The sequence below is a fragment of the Heteronotia binoei genome, chromosome 4 (assembly GCF_032191835.1).
Source record: "Heteronotia binoei isolate CCM8104 ecotype False Entrance Well chromosome 4, APGP_CSIRO_Hbin_v1, whole genome shotgun sequence".
NCBI lineage: Eukaryota > Metazoa > Chordata > Lepidosauria > Squamata > Gekkonidae > Heteronotia > Heteronotia binoei.
In genome coordinates, this window is record NC_083226.1 from 5,674,929 (window position 1) to 5,688,647 (window position 13,719).

General features: G+C 47.2%; 1 protein-coding gene across 9 annotated transcripts in view; it reads right to left on the bottom strand.

Moving 5' to 3' along the window:
* The window catches only part of KCNMA1 (potassium calcium-activated channel subfamily M alpha 1), an 866,219-nt gene that overhangs the window by 144,467 nt on the left and 708,033 nt on the right, over positions 1-13,719 (bottom strand). The gene's annotated exons all lie outside the window — the stretch shown is intronic.

Here is a 13,719-nt window from a genome sequence, read left to right on the forward strand (position 1 = left end):
GGACAGAAATCAGCATTCTGCAGTGTACGCTGAAAAATTAAATACTACTCGAAATCCAAACACAGACTGCTGGCCTGCACTTGGCTAATGAACACGATACCCGTCAGTTCTTGCTCCTTAAATGCCAGACCACAGAGTCCTCATAGAGAGATGTAAAAGTATTCAGCGCCTTGATATTCAATGCTGCAATTAAATCAAAACTATGCCACAGTATACAGATCTCCAGTACAACTCAGAACTCATTGATTCACCCTGTATCGCAAAGGGGGACATTATCTCAGGAGCAAGCCAAATGATATCAAATGACAGGAGAATTTCCTGCATAACGAAGGAGTGAAATTGTCGAAGATATTCTTTTAATGAGGATAAAGTATACATCGAGCGGAAGATAGTAATAGTAGAGAAAATTAGTAATAGTAAACAAAAGGTTGTTAAAGAGAGCACATCCCTTGGCCAAACTTCCAGGTTACAACGCGTTTTACCGTAACCACAATTACAGCAAGATTTCTAACAAGGTGCCATTTAACCACCATTACTCATGTCTAAGACTGTACCCTTTGAGATTGTTAGCAGATTAGCATTCTGCTCTGTGACAATATTTGGCTTGGTAAACTCATATGCAGGCCATTGTAACAAAGAATAGGCTGACTGTCATCGTATAACCAAGAAAACCCCAAAAACCTGACTAATGGAGTCAAAGTATCTAAAGCACTAGGCGATAGTTGCCTTCGGGGTAAAAGGAAATAAATAATATTAACACGGAGTACTGCTTACGTTCATGTACAGAAAGAATATTGGAGGGGGAAATCTATTTACAGTGAGGAAAAATCCTCCTGGGTCAATTTCTTTTGTAGTTTTTATTCATTAAACTGTAAGGTCTTTAATGCAATTGTATTTTGTAAACGTTGTGAGCCCTTCCAAGACAGAAATCTTTATATAGACAAAGAACATCATGAAAGATGAGCCTATGCATTTACTAATTACTCCAGACCCCACTGAGAATGAAGAAAACAATATTCTCCGGCCCCAATCCTCAGAGGATGCTAATTTAAGTCCTACTGATTTTGACAAGGCAACAGGGTAAGAAATCAAAAACCTGGATCAACTCTGTCCTCTTTTTATTGTAACCAATCTGAATCAGAACATTAACAGCACGTGGAAACAACCAAGAAAAATGCTAATCCTCATTGCTGCCATGAGAACTTTTGGAACACATAAGCTCTCAGGATTCCATGCTTCCCAGGAGCAAACGGGCCCAATTTTGGATCAGGGCCATGGGATGTGCAGTAAAGGGGATTAAGCTGTTCCCTCCCCTCCCATTTTCCAGACTTGAAATGGTCAGGGGAACAAACAGCTCCCCTGCCCGGAACTCATTCAGGCCAAGGAAAAGCCAAAACCACCTTTCTATGTGCGCCCCAGTCCCAGACCCAGGCCCATAGCGCCCCATGGGGCCTAGAGGGCCCACCCACCTTGTGGATTTTATGGGCCCCCTCCCCAAGCCTCAGCTCCCCCCTCCCCCTCAGGACCCTCACCCCGATCGCCTCAGCACATGAAGGAGGTAGCAGCACCAGCAAGCTCTCCCCTGAAGCACTCTGAGCAGAGTTGGGTGGGTGGGCAGATTCCAAAGTTGGGTGGGTAGGGGGGCAGCCAACCCCACTCTGCTCCCAGCAGCCCTTAGTCCAGCCATGAAGAACTGGGGGCTCCATGGGCTGCCTTGTTTTCCACCACCATGAGCCTGAACAGTAAGTTCTTGGGTGGGTGGGAGGAAAGGCCCCTCGATTGCACAGGCTGCAAGGGCAGCTAGAGTCATTTCGGGGTGGGGCGGAGGGAGGAGGGCAGCCAGGACATGTCTCCCCCCCAGCCAGCGTGTACAAGCCACATGCGTTCCCTGCTGCTCCCAGTTGGGGAAGGGCACAGGAAAGCAGGGAAATGGGGAGGGAGTGCAGAGATACAAATCAGCCTTCTTTTGAACTTTGGAATTAGAAGTTGAGCACTGCAGGCTGAGCTCTGGGAAAGGTAGAAGGGGAATCAGACATGCAATTTGAATCACACTGGAGGTGGAAGGGAGAAGGGTGGCCCCCAGCCTCTCCAGCTTCTTGCTCTCACCCCCATGGTCCCCTCTCCTATGCCTTCCCCCCCGTGGCCCCCTTCTCCCGTGACTCTTAGCTATGGGGCTGCGGGCCAGACCAAATTGAGCCCGTGTGTTTCTGGGAAGCACAGATCTCCCAGCACACCCATCATACAAAGTCCTCATGGCAGCCAGAAGGGTTATGCACGGATGGGTGTTTGTTTGTTCATTCAACTTATTTATTTATTCAACTTTTATTGTGCTCCTTCCCTGGCGGAGCAGGGCTCAGGCTGGCTTCCAATAATTACATATACAATAAAATCAGTATTTCAGTTTTAAAATCCAATATATAAAAAAAAAGTCTAATAACTGCTATGTCAGATAGCACCCATTGATATATTTCAGGTGGGCAGTTAGATGCACACAGAAGTTTGTAGCCCAACAGTAAAATGGAAGGAGGCCAGCTGATCTCTCTAGTCGTCACTCTCCTCAACCATCTGCCTGGTGGAACATCTCAGTTTTATAGCCAGACCTGCAGAACTGAACCAAATCTCGCAGGGCCAATGTCTCATTAGACAGAGAGTGAGGGATGGTGGCTCAGTGGTAGAGCATCTGCTTGGGAAGCAGAAGGTCCCAGGTTCAATCCCTGGCATCTCCCAAAAAGGGTCCAGGCAAATAGGTGTGAAAAACTTCAGCTTGAGACCCTGGAGAGCCGCTGCCAGTCTGAGAAGACAATACTGACTTTGATGGACCCAGGAGGGTCTGATTCAGTAGAAGGCAGCTTCATATGTTCATAGGTTGGGGCCAGAGCTGAAAAAGCCCTAGTCCTGGTCGAGAGGAGAAAGGGATTACCAGTAGGTTGTTAGCAGATGAGTGTAATGCTCTCTGAGGGGGTTGGAGTCCCGTGGCACCTTTATGACCAACAAAGTTTTATTCAAAGTGTGAGCTTTTGTGCGCCAGTTCTGCCTGGCACACGAAAGCTCACCATTTGAATAAGATTTTGCTGGTCTTAAAGATGCCACGGGACTCCAGCTTTGCTCTATGGGAGATCCAATGAGCAGACAGAGAAAGCAGGCCAAACTAGGCAAACTAGACAACTGCCTAGAGCGCCGGCCTTCTGGGGGTGCCAAATTGGGTGTCCCCCCATATGACTTGGTGACATTATCAGTGTGAGAGGGGGGAGTTAGCCTTGCCTAGGGTGCCAGGAAGTCCAGGGCTGGCCCTGAGAGAGAGTTTCTTTGGGGTGGGGGATCTTAATTTCCTCAGTTTTTCCTGTTGTTCTGGTAGACAATAGATACTGGGGATTATTTTTCTTTAAAGTTTTCATAAATGTGTGTATCTATCACAGTGAGGTACAGGGATATCAGGATAAGCACTATTGTGTCCTATAAAAGAGAAATAAACAACTTAAAAAGACAACCACAGAGACCAATCTTTATGCAAATAAGTTTAAACAGTGAAGGACGGCAATAATAATACCACCAACAATAAGAATTCTGTTTTGTTCTCAAGACCATTTTTTTCCATCGTTGCTGATTTTCCAGCTGTTGATCAGGTTGTTTTATAGTATATACAGCAGGGGTGCTTTCACACAAGAGATCTGGCCCGACCTAGCCATGCCTCCCATTTGGATTAAATGTGCATGATCACACGAACACATCTGACCTCCAAGCTGCACCCATTCTCAGCCCATCTCCAGATGCCTCCTATCTGGATGAAAAAGCCACCTGGATCTTCCCAGTAGTTTCCCCCTGAATCTCATTTAGGTTGCATAAAGTGCGATCACACCGTTTCCGGCATGTTTGGGGTTTTTTTCCACCTAACCACACTTTGAGGAGCACTTGTGCACTCCTCTGCTTGAGCGCACACTGGGAGACTTTTAAAACCAAAAAAACCAATCCTTTCTGTGGTGGGTCCATGGTTGAGCTGCACTAGCAGTCTGAAGGGGCAACCACGGACCACAGCCAAGATCCTGCTGTTTCAATGGCCAGTGTCTGATCCCTCTGAAACAGACCAAACTCAAGTGGGGTTTTTTGGTGACAAGATAATATCACATCCATTTCCCAGTGTGATAGCACCCTAGCTCTGGTTGTTTTTATAGAAGCTCCAGTTTCCAGTAGCACATCAGTCTTCAGCGCTGGTTGCCCAACAGAAGAGCCTGTGTCCTGAAGCCTATTTTTTGGCCAAAGAACCAGAAACAACAATCCCTTGTTAAAGTGGGTGACAACCAAGTCGGTATGGACTTTGAATGAGATTTTCTCACCATATTGAATATGGGTTTGGGATGCATTTGGCCGGATTCCTTAGCAGAGCGCTATCTAACATGGGATACCCTGCAAGCAGCTATACTGCTGATAGCCAGGGGTCGTTTTGTAGAAAAATAGGTGGTGGAGCTCATTAGCATAACTCATTAGCATATGCCGCCCCCCACCAACCAAAAGCACACCAATGCAAAAAAGGAGAGCCCCGAGTGAGTGAGGCCTGCTTGGGCTGGCTAGAGATCCAGCCAGCCCAAGCAGGCCTTGCTCACCTGGCCCCGCCCCCAGTCAAAAGACCAGCAAGCTACCCACTGCCCAAAATCACATCAGAAGTGAAGAAAGGGTGGTGCGGGCTTCTCCAGGGGTTAATGAGGGCTGCTGGGGGTGTGGCAAAGCCCCTGGTGGCTGGCTGCCTGCCCTCTCTCCTCATTCAGGGATTGTTATGCAGCTGCACCTACTATTCAATGGACAAAGTAGGTGGGGAGGAGAAAGGGGAACCCTCAGAAAGGTTCCAGAGCTGTGCTCCTGTGAGCTCCTGCTGAATTCAAGGCCTGCAGACAGCATTCCCCTCGGCTTCACTGGAACACACAAGCCCCCCCAGTAGCAGAAGCTAGCATCACATGGGGGCTGAAGTGTACAAGGCAGACTTATTTAAGGCTACAGAAACCAAAGGAGATTACAAAAAGATTGAAATCAAATCTCACTTTGACAACTGAAAGGAAAAGCACTCGCACGGCGGCATTTGAAAGACACAGAGAATAAAGTTAAGTAACAAAAGCACTTGGAACTGGCTCCAAAAATGAGAACCCGAAGATTCATTTTAGCTGTGCAAAAGTAGGCCCCGGAAATGAATAATATGAAAGTCAAGATTCAGAAAACCCGTGATGACAGCAAATGTTGACCCTGCAAGACAAAGGATGGAACAGTCGACCACATGGTCAGTGCCTGCAGTAAAATTGCTCAAACCGAGTCTAAAGAATGTCATGATCAAGTTGCAGCTATGTTGCAAGGGAATCTTTACATGAATTATGGCTTTGCCAGCAGCAAGAACTTCATGGGAGCACAAACCAGACAAGCTCATGGAGAATGAGGAAACCAAGATTCTTTGGGATTTCTGATTGCAAACACTCGGCACATAACACTCCTGATACCACAGTTGTAGGGGAAAAAAAAATAAGAAATAGGATTTGAATCATTGACAAGAGGATGGGCACGAACAGGGCTTTTTTGGTAGCAGGAACTCCTTTGCATATTAGGCCACACACCCCTGGTGTAGCCAATCCTCCGGGAGCTTACAGCAAGCCCTGTACTAAGAGCCTTATAAGCTCTTGCAGGATTGGCTCCATGGGGTGTGCAGCCTAATACAGAAAGGAGTTCCTACTACAAAAGAAGCCCTGGGCACGAACCTCCCCATGACCCTGAATTTATCACTGAAATCACCGGGTGGTGAAATGAGGTTCATGGGGCTTGTGGTGGGAAGCGGAGGAGGGGACAAGAGGGATTGCTGAAATGGCTTTCTGTTAGACAGATGCGAGTCATTTCAGTGTTCCCTTTCACCCCAGTTTCCAAGGGACTTGCTGGAATGACCTGCAGGTTGTGTTGGGCAGTCCAGTTTGAAACAGGCTGCCCAGCAGAGCCCCCGCTGACCCTGTGGAGAGAGTTCTCCCCACAGGATCAGCTCTTTTGTGGGCTCCATTGGACACTCTGGTTTGAGCCAGGCTACCCAGCAGAGCCCCAGTCTCGGAGCCCCAGTGAACTTTGCAAAAGCCATTTAAAAGGACATTCCTTTTAACTCACTGCTCAGACTTCACTTGTGTGCGAGTGAAGTCTGAGCAGCAAGTTCACCTGGTCATGAATCTCAAGAAACGAACCAGTTTGGTAACCAGGGAGGCTCACGAAGGTACATTGTTCATGCAGTCCCATGAACCATGAAGCAAAATGAACCATTATTTTCCCAGTTCGAGACCTTCCCTAATTGACACTGCAATCCTGGGAAACAGCAGAATAGAAAAGAAAGAACAGGAGAAGATCATGAAATACCAAGACCTATGGATAGAGTTAGAGCACCTCTGGGAGAAGGTGACCATCATGCCAGCTGTCACTGGAGCCCTGAGAGCAGTGCCTAGAAGTCTCAAGAAATTTTGGGCATTGAGCAAATAACACCAGTTCAGTTCCAGAAGGCAGTGTTGCTCAGAACAACAAGAATCCTGCAAAGATACATCTGCAATTCCCAAGAATTTGGCTAGATCTCAAATGGCAGAGCACCATCTACCAGTCAAATACCTGACTTGGACCTCCTTCTCCTTCATCATCATCATCATCATCATCATCATCATCATCATCATCATCATCATCATCATCATCATCATCTAACATCTACCTGTGGTGCTAAAAGATGCTGAAATATTGTGAATGCAAGATCTGCAACACGGATTACAAAACAGTCTAAGCCTTCAGTCATATCTTTACTGACTCCATTAATTAAATGCTTCCCCACCACTGGTTGAAATGATGCCAATATACATAAATTACAAATTAAAACACGGGGAATCCACCAAGAATATAAACAATCCCAACAGCCACATCGCTAACATTCACCATTTTCGCACTAGTTTCATACCAGGTAGAGAGCCCTTTTGCTCCCGGCACTTCTCTCCGTTTTCACACAAGCCACCCTGGAGCTGCAAGTTGGCGCGCCACTTTTCCACAGCAAGCAGAAACCGCTTGTAAGAGGATCTCACTTGCTGCAGAAAAGCGGTGCGCCAACGCGCAGCTCCAGTGCAGCTTGTGCGAACACAGAGAGAAGTGCCGGGGGCAAAAGAGCTCTCCACCTGGAACAAGCCTAGTGCGAAATCGATCATTGTATCTCTCCCCAGACACTCTCACAGCCCAGTCAAACAGGCAAGTTTCACGAAGAGGGTGAAGGTGAGCAAAGGTGTGTGGCAGGTTTCTTTAGGCAACAGATCCCATAATGGGGGCTTCACCAAAGAAAATGACTTGTTCTCAGCTCCACACCTTTCTTGCAAATGGCCGTGGAGCGCAGCCTTGTCAGATGCAATCTCACCACGGCCATCTATACTTTGCTAATTTTGAAGTTTTGAAGTTGCGACGTGCCCTCTTTGCTAATTTTGAAGTTGCGACGTGCCCTCTTCTGTGTGATTTCCCTTGAAAAGTATTCAGAGATGACAACTGGTTCAGAAGATGACTTTGGGGAGGCTGCCGCAGGAGAGGGAGGCCAGACAGTGGTGTTCTGTGACTGTATATCCCTCCACCTGTGGAAATACTCTGTAGGATTGAAGCCGTACTGGCAGGGCTTTTTTCATAGCAGGAACTCCTTTGCATATTAGGCCACGTCCCCTGATGTAGCCAATCCTCCAGGGGTTCACAGGGCTCTTAGTACAGGGCCTATAGTAAGCTCCAGGAGGATTGGCTACATCAGGGGTGTGGCCTAATACATGCTGCGAGAGCCAGTTTGGTATAGTAGCTAAGTGCGTGCTCTTATCTGGGAGAACCGGGTTTGATTCCCCACTCCTCCACTTGCACCTGCTGGAATGGCCTTGGGTCAGCCAGAGCTCTTGTAGGAGTTGTCCTTGAAAGGGCAGCTGCTGGGAGAGCCCTCTCAGCCTCACCTACCTCACAGGGTGTCTGTTGGGGGGGGAAGGTAAAGGAGTTGGTGACCGCTCTGAGACTCTGAGATTCAGAGTAAAGGGAGGGCTATAAATCCAATATCATCATCATTCTTCCCTGTGCAGCTAGTTAGCAAGCCTGTTCTTCCTCCTGACTATAGGGGAGGCAGGTAGGTCAGGAGCCTTCTCCTCCCCGAGGGGCTGCTGCATTATTCCCTCCTTCCTTCTGCAGCCTGAGTGGTTCTGTCCTTTCAGCTCCTTTCTACCCCCCTTGCCCTTTGGCCAGCCAGCCCACCTGCTTTTGCCTTCTGCCTGGGTTTCCCCCTTTAACAAAATCAGCACGGCTAGAGAAGGCGGCACAGGATGGCATCCACTCAGCCCTGCTGCTCCTTGGGATGCCTTCTCCTGCAGACTCCTGCCTTCCTAGAAACTCTGCTCTAGCATGACTCAAGGCCACATCCGCAGCAGGACACCTTGGCATGGGTGGTGGCAATGACCAAGGCTGGCAGCATTGCCACCACCATCCAGGGAGGAGAGCCGGGTGCCATGCCCCAGGGGCCTGCATGACCCCTCCACCTGCTCCCCAACGGTGGCCTGCCACCACTGCCATCATCTCAGCTGCCCATGAGGAGAACTAGGAGAGGAAGAGAACTGTCACCTGGGCTGATGAATTCATTTGAGTGCCAGTTTGGTGAAGTGGTTAAGTGTGTGGACTCTTATCTGGGAGAACTGAGTTTGATCCCCCACTCCTCCACTTGCACCTGCTGAGATGGCCTTGGGTCTGCCATAGCTCTCATGGAGTTGTCCTTGAAAGGACAGCTTCTGTCAGAGCTCTCTCAGCCCCACCTACCTTGTAGGGTGTCTGCTGTGGGGGAAGAAGTTAAAGGAGATTGTAAGGTGCTCTGAAACTCTGATTCATAGAGAAGGGCAGGGTATAAATCTACTGTCTTCTTCTATGGCAGATCAGGGGCAGGGTGCTAGCATGGTGTGCCATACTTTAGATGGATTAAAACCGTGCAATATTTTTTACAATTTTCAGGGATTTGAAGTTGTGGGGTGTGGAGGGAGAGCTGGGGGACGAGGCCATGAGATGCCCCACCGTGGCTGTGGGCCTGATCACACCCAGCATTCAAAGACTGGTTTGGAGCACCATTCAAAGAGCTGGCATTGACCTATATGCAGGGGTGGAATTCTAGCAAGAGCTCCTTTGCATATTAGGCCACACGCCCCTGATGCAGCCAATCCTCCAAGAGCTTACAAGGCTCTTTTGGAAGCTCTTGGAGGATTGGCTACATCAGGGGTGTGTGGCCTAATATGCAAAGGAGCTCCTGCTAAAATTCCACCCCTGCCTGGATGATGCTAAATGGTCTCAAGGGCCAATGTCTCCTGTATGAATATGAGTGCTTGCTTAGCACATCATTGGAGTCTATGCTCCATGAACTTCCACCACTAGAAAAAAAAAGATGGGGGCCACTAAGGATTGTCTCAGTGGTGGTGCTCATTCTTTGGAACATCCTCTCCAGAGAATATGACCTTAGTATCAACACTTCTTCCTTTTGGGCACCAAATGAAAACAATTTTGGTCAAAGTGCCAAAAGAAAAGGCTGGATATAAATATTTTCATTACGTAATAAAGCATATGGGAGGGAGGAGTACGAATCCTTCTGGTTGGCACTTAGATTCACAGAATTAGAGTTGGAAGGGACCTCCAAGGTCATCAACCACCTGCACAATGCCGGAAATTCACAACTATTCCACACCCTATTCACAGTGAACCCTGCTCAGTGCCCAGAAAATGGCAAAAACAACCTCCCCCTCCAGAATCCCTGGCCAAGCTAGCCCGGAGCAAATTGCCTCCTGATCCCAGACTGACAATTCGCGTATCCCTGAGCATGTAAGTCCAGCAAAGATTTTAGTCAAGGTATTCACTGTATCTGAGGAAATGTGCTTTACATGAAAGTTCATACCCTGAATAAAACTTTGATGGTCTTAAAGGTGCTGCTGGAATCATACGGAGAAAATATACACAAAACATAATGTGCTTGTGCTGTCTAGACTTTGGGCTGAAATATTTCACAATTAAACACTGTATATTTCCCAAACTGCCTTTGCTAATGAAAATCCATTGCTTTTTAATGTATATATATTATTATTGCCATTATGTTATCATCTAGAACTGAACTATGCAGATGTGAATGAACTAGACGGAACTATACAGAGTTTCTTCAGCAGCTGAATCTGTGATGAAATTATAGAAAAGTCTGGGAATTTGGCGCAGGAAAACCATAGATTCTGAACTCCAACCTGTGTCAGTGGTTGGTTTTCTGGATATCTTTACTTGTACAATCCTTGCATCAGCCTACAGCTCATTTTTGCCTAATAGGCAAAACATCTAAGGATTTTATCTCAAGAGGAAGGCTTGGTGTAGGAAAAGGGACAGGCAACAGCTAATGAGACTTCAGACTCTTTGGTTTCGACTGCAGCTTAATTTAAAAGTCACCCAGATGTTTTAAAATCTTTGCGTATTCCCGAATACTAATAAAAAAAGGACTCATTATTTCAATGACATAACCCCTAGATAATGTGCCGCGAATTGATTTAAGATGTGCTGGTAATGTGAATGGCCTTTGTACAAAGACGAACATCTGAAACAACATCTTACTTGGCTTTTTTCCTCGGTTCCTCCTTTAAGCACAATCAAGGAAATGTCTTCAAAGAAAGTGGCAGTCAAGGTCTTTAGCTGTTTGGATTATTTTAATAAGCTTATAAAAATAAAATCTATCATCTTCATTGCCTCATCTATGTCACCAACAAGACAAGCTAAGGAGGGTTTTTTTTTTTTAACAAACCCCAACTTTTTACTGCCCTCCCCCCAACAATGCAGTTATCAAATGTGATTAATGAAAAATTAATGCAGCCTTGTCTACTTGCCAGGTCTATTAAATGGAAAAGGTAAAGTCTTCAAAGCCAGCCACACATGAAACACAAAACCAACCAGAAAAACCATTAGTTGACTAGCTATCTCGATTAAGGTATTAATCTCTACATCTGGAGAAAGCCACATCTGCAAGGACTTAGTGGAGCATTAGTAATGTCATTTCACGTTGAAAACTCTCAGACAGCACAAGCCATGCAAAAAAACAGTCTCTGTTGCCTGATGGCATCCAGTTACGGGGCTACCTACGGAGCTCTTGGTCCAAACCCAGATTTTGGTTCTGCTCAGGGAGACTCAGTGCCCTTTGCAATCTACAGTAAGGAGTTTTTCCTTGCTCTACAGAGCCCAACAAGTTAAGGTGCAGCAGTGAAGGTCTGTTGGGTAGGAGGAGGCTTCCTTTACGGTTATTAACAAGTGGGATTGACTCCGGGATTCCATCAGCGGACTTGGTGCCAACTACTGCATGGGTACTTGCGCTCTTGCACTGAACTGAGCAGATGGGATAACTTGCTTTAGCTTCATTCTTTACTTCTAAATAATAAGAAAAAGTGTATATTAATGCTTTCTGCATTAAAAAAAAATTCCCCATACTACCTCAATGAACCAGTTGTATAATTACATGACAACCTTGCATTAATGTCGCGCAAGTGTGAAGTCCAAGTGGTAAGTTCACGTACCTCACGAAATGAACCAGTTCAGTAACTGGGTAGTCTCGTGAAAGTTTATGTGGCCCTATGAACCGACCGAAGAATGATACACTCCTTCTATCTGGGGTGGCCGTCCTCTTCCACCGAGCGCGCAGCTTCGGGAGGGATGCACACGGAGCAGTGAGGGAGGGAGGGGACACCTGCCTAGCCAGCAAGATCAGCTGACTCAACCCTGGCGATCAATGGGGTGACAGATGTCGCAGCCCTCACATCCAACCCTATGAACCAAAACGAGCCTCTATTTTCCGGGTTCATGCCCACCCCTAGTCTTTACATCCTACATGTTGAAAAAGTCTCAATACTTGCTTGTGGCACAGGAAACAGATTCCCTCAATCCACCAAAAGTGAGATCTCCCACTGATGGAGATCAGTCCCCTGGAGAAAATGGTGGCTTTGGAGGGTGAATTCTTTGACATTACACTCCAGCAATATATCCCTATTTTAGTGCCATTTTTTAAAACAAAGAGAAGAAAAAGGAATCATTCATTTTGAGGATGGGTGGAGGAGATGGAGTGGTTTGACCGCGACAGTATAGTTATCCAACAGTGGGCTGGAGGGAGGGCAGGAGTTGGTGGGACAAAGAGAACCAGGATTAGCATTATGCAAGAGGGAAAAGCCAGCTCCGAATTGGCTTCTAGAAAAGCATCGGGGTAGAAGTGGTCTCAAGTGAAATGGGGAAAGGGGAGGCAGGCAAAAAACCACAACTGAAAACAAAAGGTACAAAAACAAGTGTGGAATTCGGGATAAACTAAAGCAGTATGGAGGCCAGAACAGATGAAAAAACCCATGCGGAGAAGCCCATGGTCTTGTGAACTGCCGGGTCTAGGATTCAGAGGCTCAAGGAAGGGTTCCAGCCATTTCCCCCATGGGCTGGGGGTCTGGTTGCTGCCAATTCTTCCACCTAGTAGGCAGAGCAAGAAACTCGAGCATCCAGCATGTTTGACTAACCAGCAACTTCCACTGTCTATGAATGCTGGATAACAAAGCTTTTACTGTATTAATTAGACATTACCAGGGTGGGATGGAGGGATGAGATGTTGTTTCCAGCAGCAACTTCAGATCTTGTTAAAAGATGTTTTCCGCTGAGGCCCTGTAGCTATACATACCTATATGCATATGGTCAGGACTCACGTTGTAGCAGGAGCTCCTTTGCATATTAGGCCACACACCCCTGATGTAGCCAGTCCTCCAAGAGTTTACAGTAGGCCCTGAAAGAAAAGCCCTGGAAGCACTTGGAGGATTGGCTACATCAGGGGTGTGTGGCCTAATATGCAAAGGAGCTCCTGCTAGAATTCCACCCCTGTGGACAACCATATGCAGGGCTCACTTTGCAGCTGGAGCTCCTTTGCATATTAGGCCAGTTTGGTGTAGTGGTTAAGTGTGCGGACTCTTATCTGGGAGAACCGGGTTTGATTCTCCACTCCTCCACTTGCACCTGCTGGAGTGGCCTTGGGTCAGCCATAGCTCTGGCAAAGGTTGTCCTTGGAAGGGCAGCTGCTGTGAGAGCCCTCTCCAGCCCCACCCACCTCACAGGGTGTCTGTTGTGGGGGAGGAAGGGAAAGGAGACTGTGAGCCGCTCTGAGACTCTTCGGAGTGGAGAGCAGGATATAAATCCAATATCTTCATCTACCTCACAGGATGTCTGTTGTGGGGGAGGAAGGGAAAGGAGATTGTGAGCCGCTCTGAGACTCTTCGGAGTGGAGGGCGGGATATAAATCCAATATCTTCATCTACCTCACAGGATGTCTGTTGTGGGGGAGGAAGGGAAAGGAGATTGTGAGCCGCTCTGAGACTCTTCGGAGTGGAGGGCAGGATATAAATCCAATATCTTCACATCTTCTTTTTCTCCTGCTAGAATTCCACCCCTGGTTGTCTCCCTCCAGGATGTGGGTTGGGGATCTCCTGGAATTACAACTGATTCTCCAGACTACATTCATCATTGATTGATTGATTTAAAACATTGATTCCACTTCTCCTGGAGAAGATGGCTACCAAGGACCCTCCCCTCCCCAGACCCCACCCTCCCAGGCACCACCCTCAAATCTCCAGGCATTTCTGTACTCAGAATTGGCAACCTTATGCAAGTAGAATACTATTTCCATCACACCAGTACTACTCCAGCAGA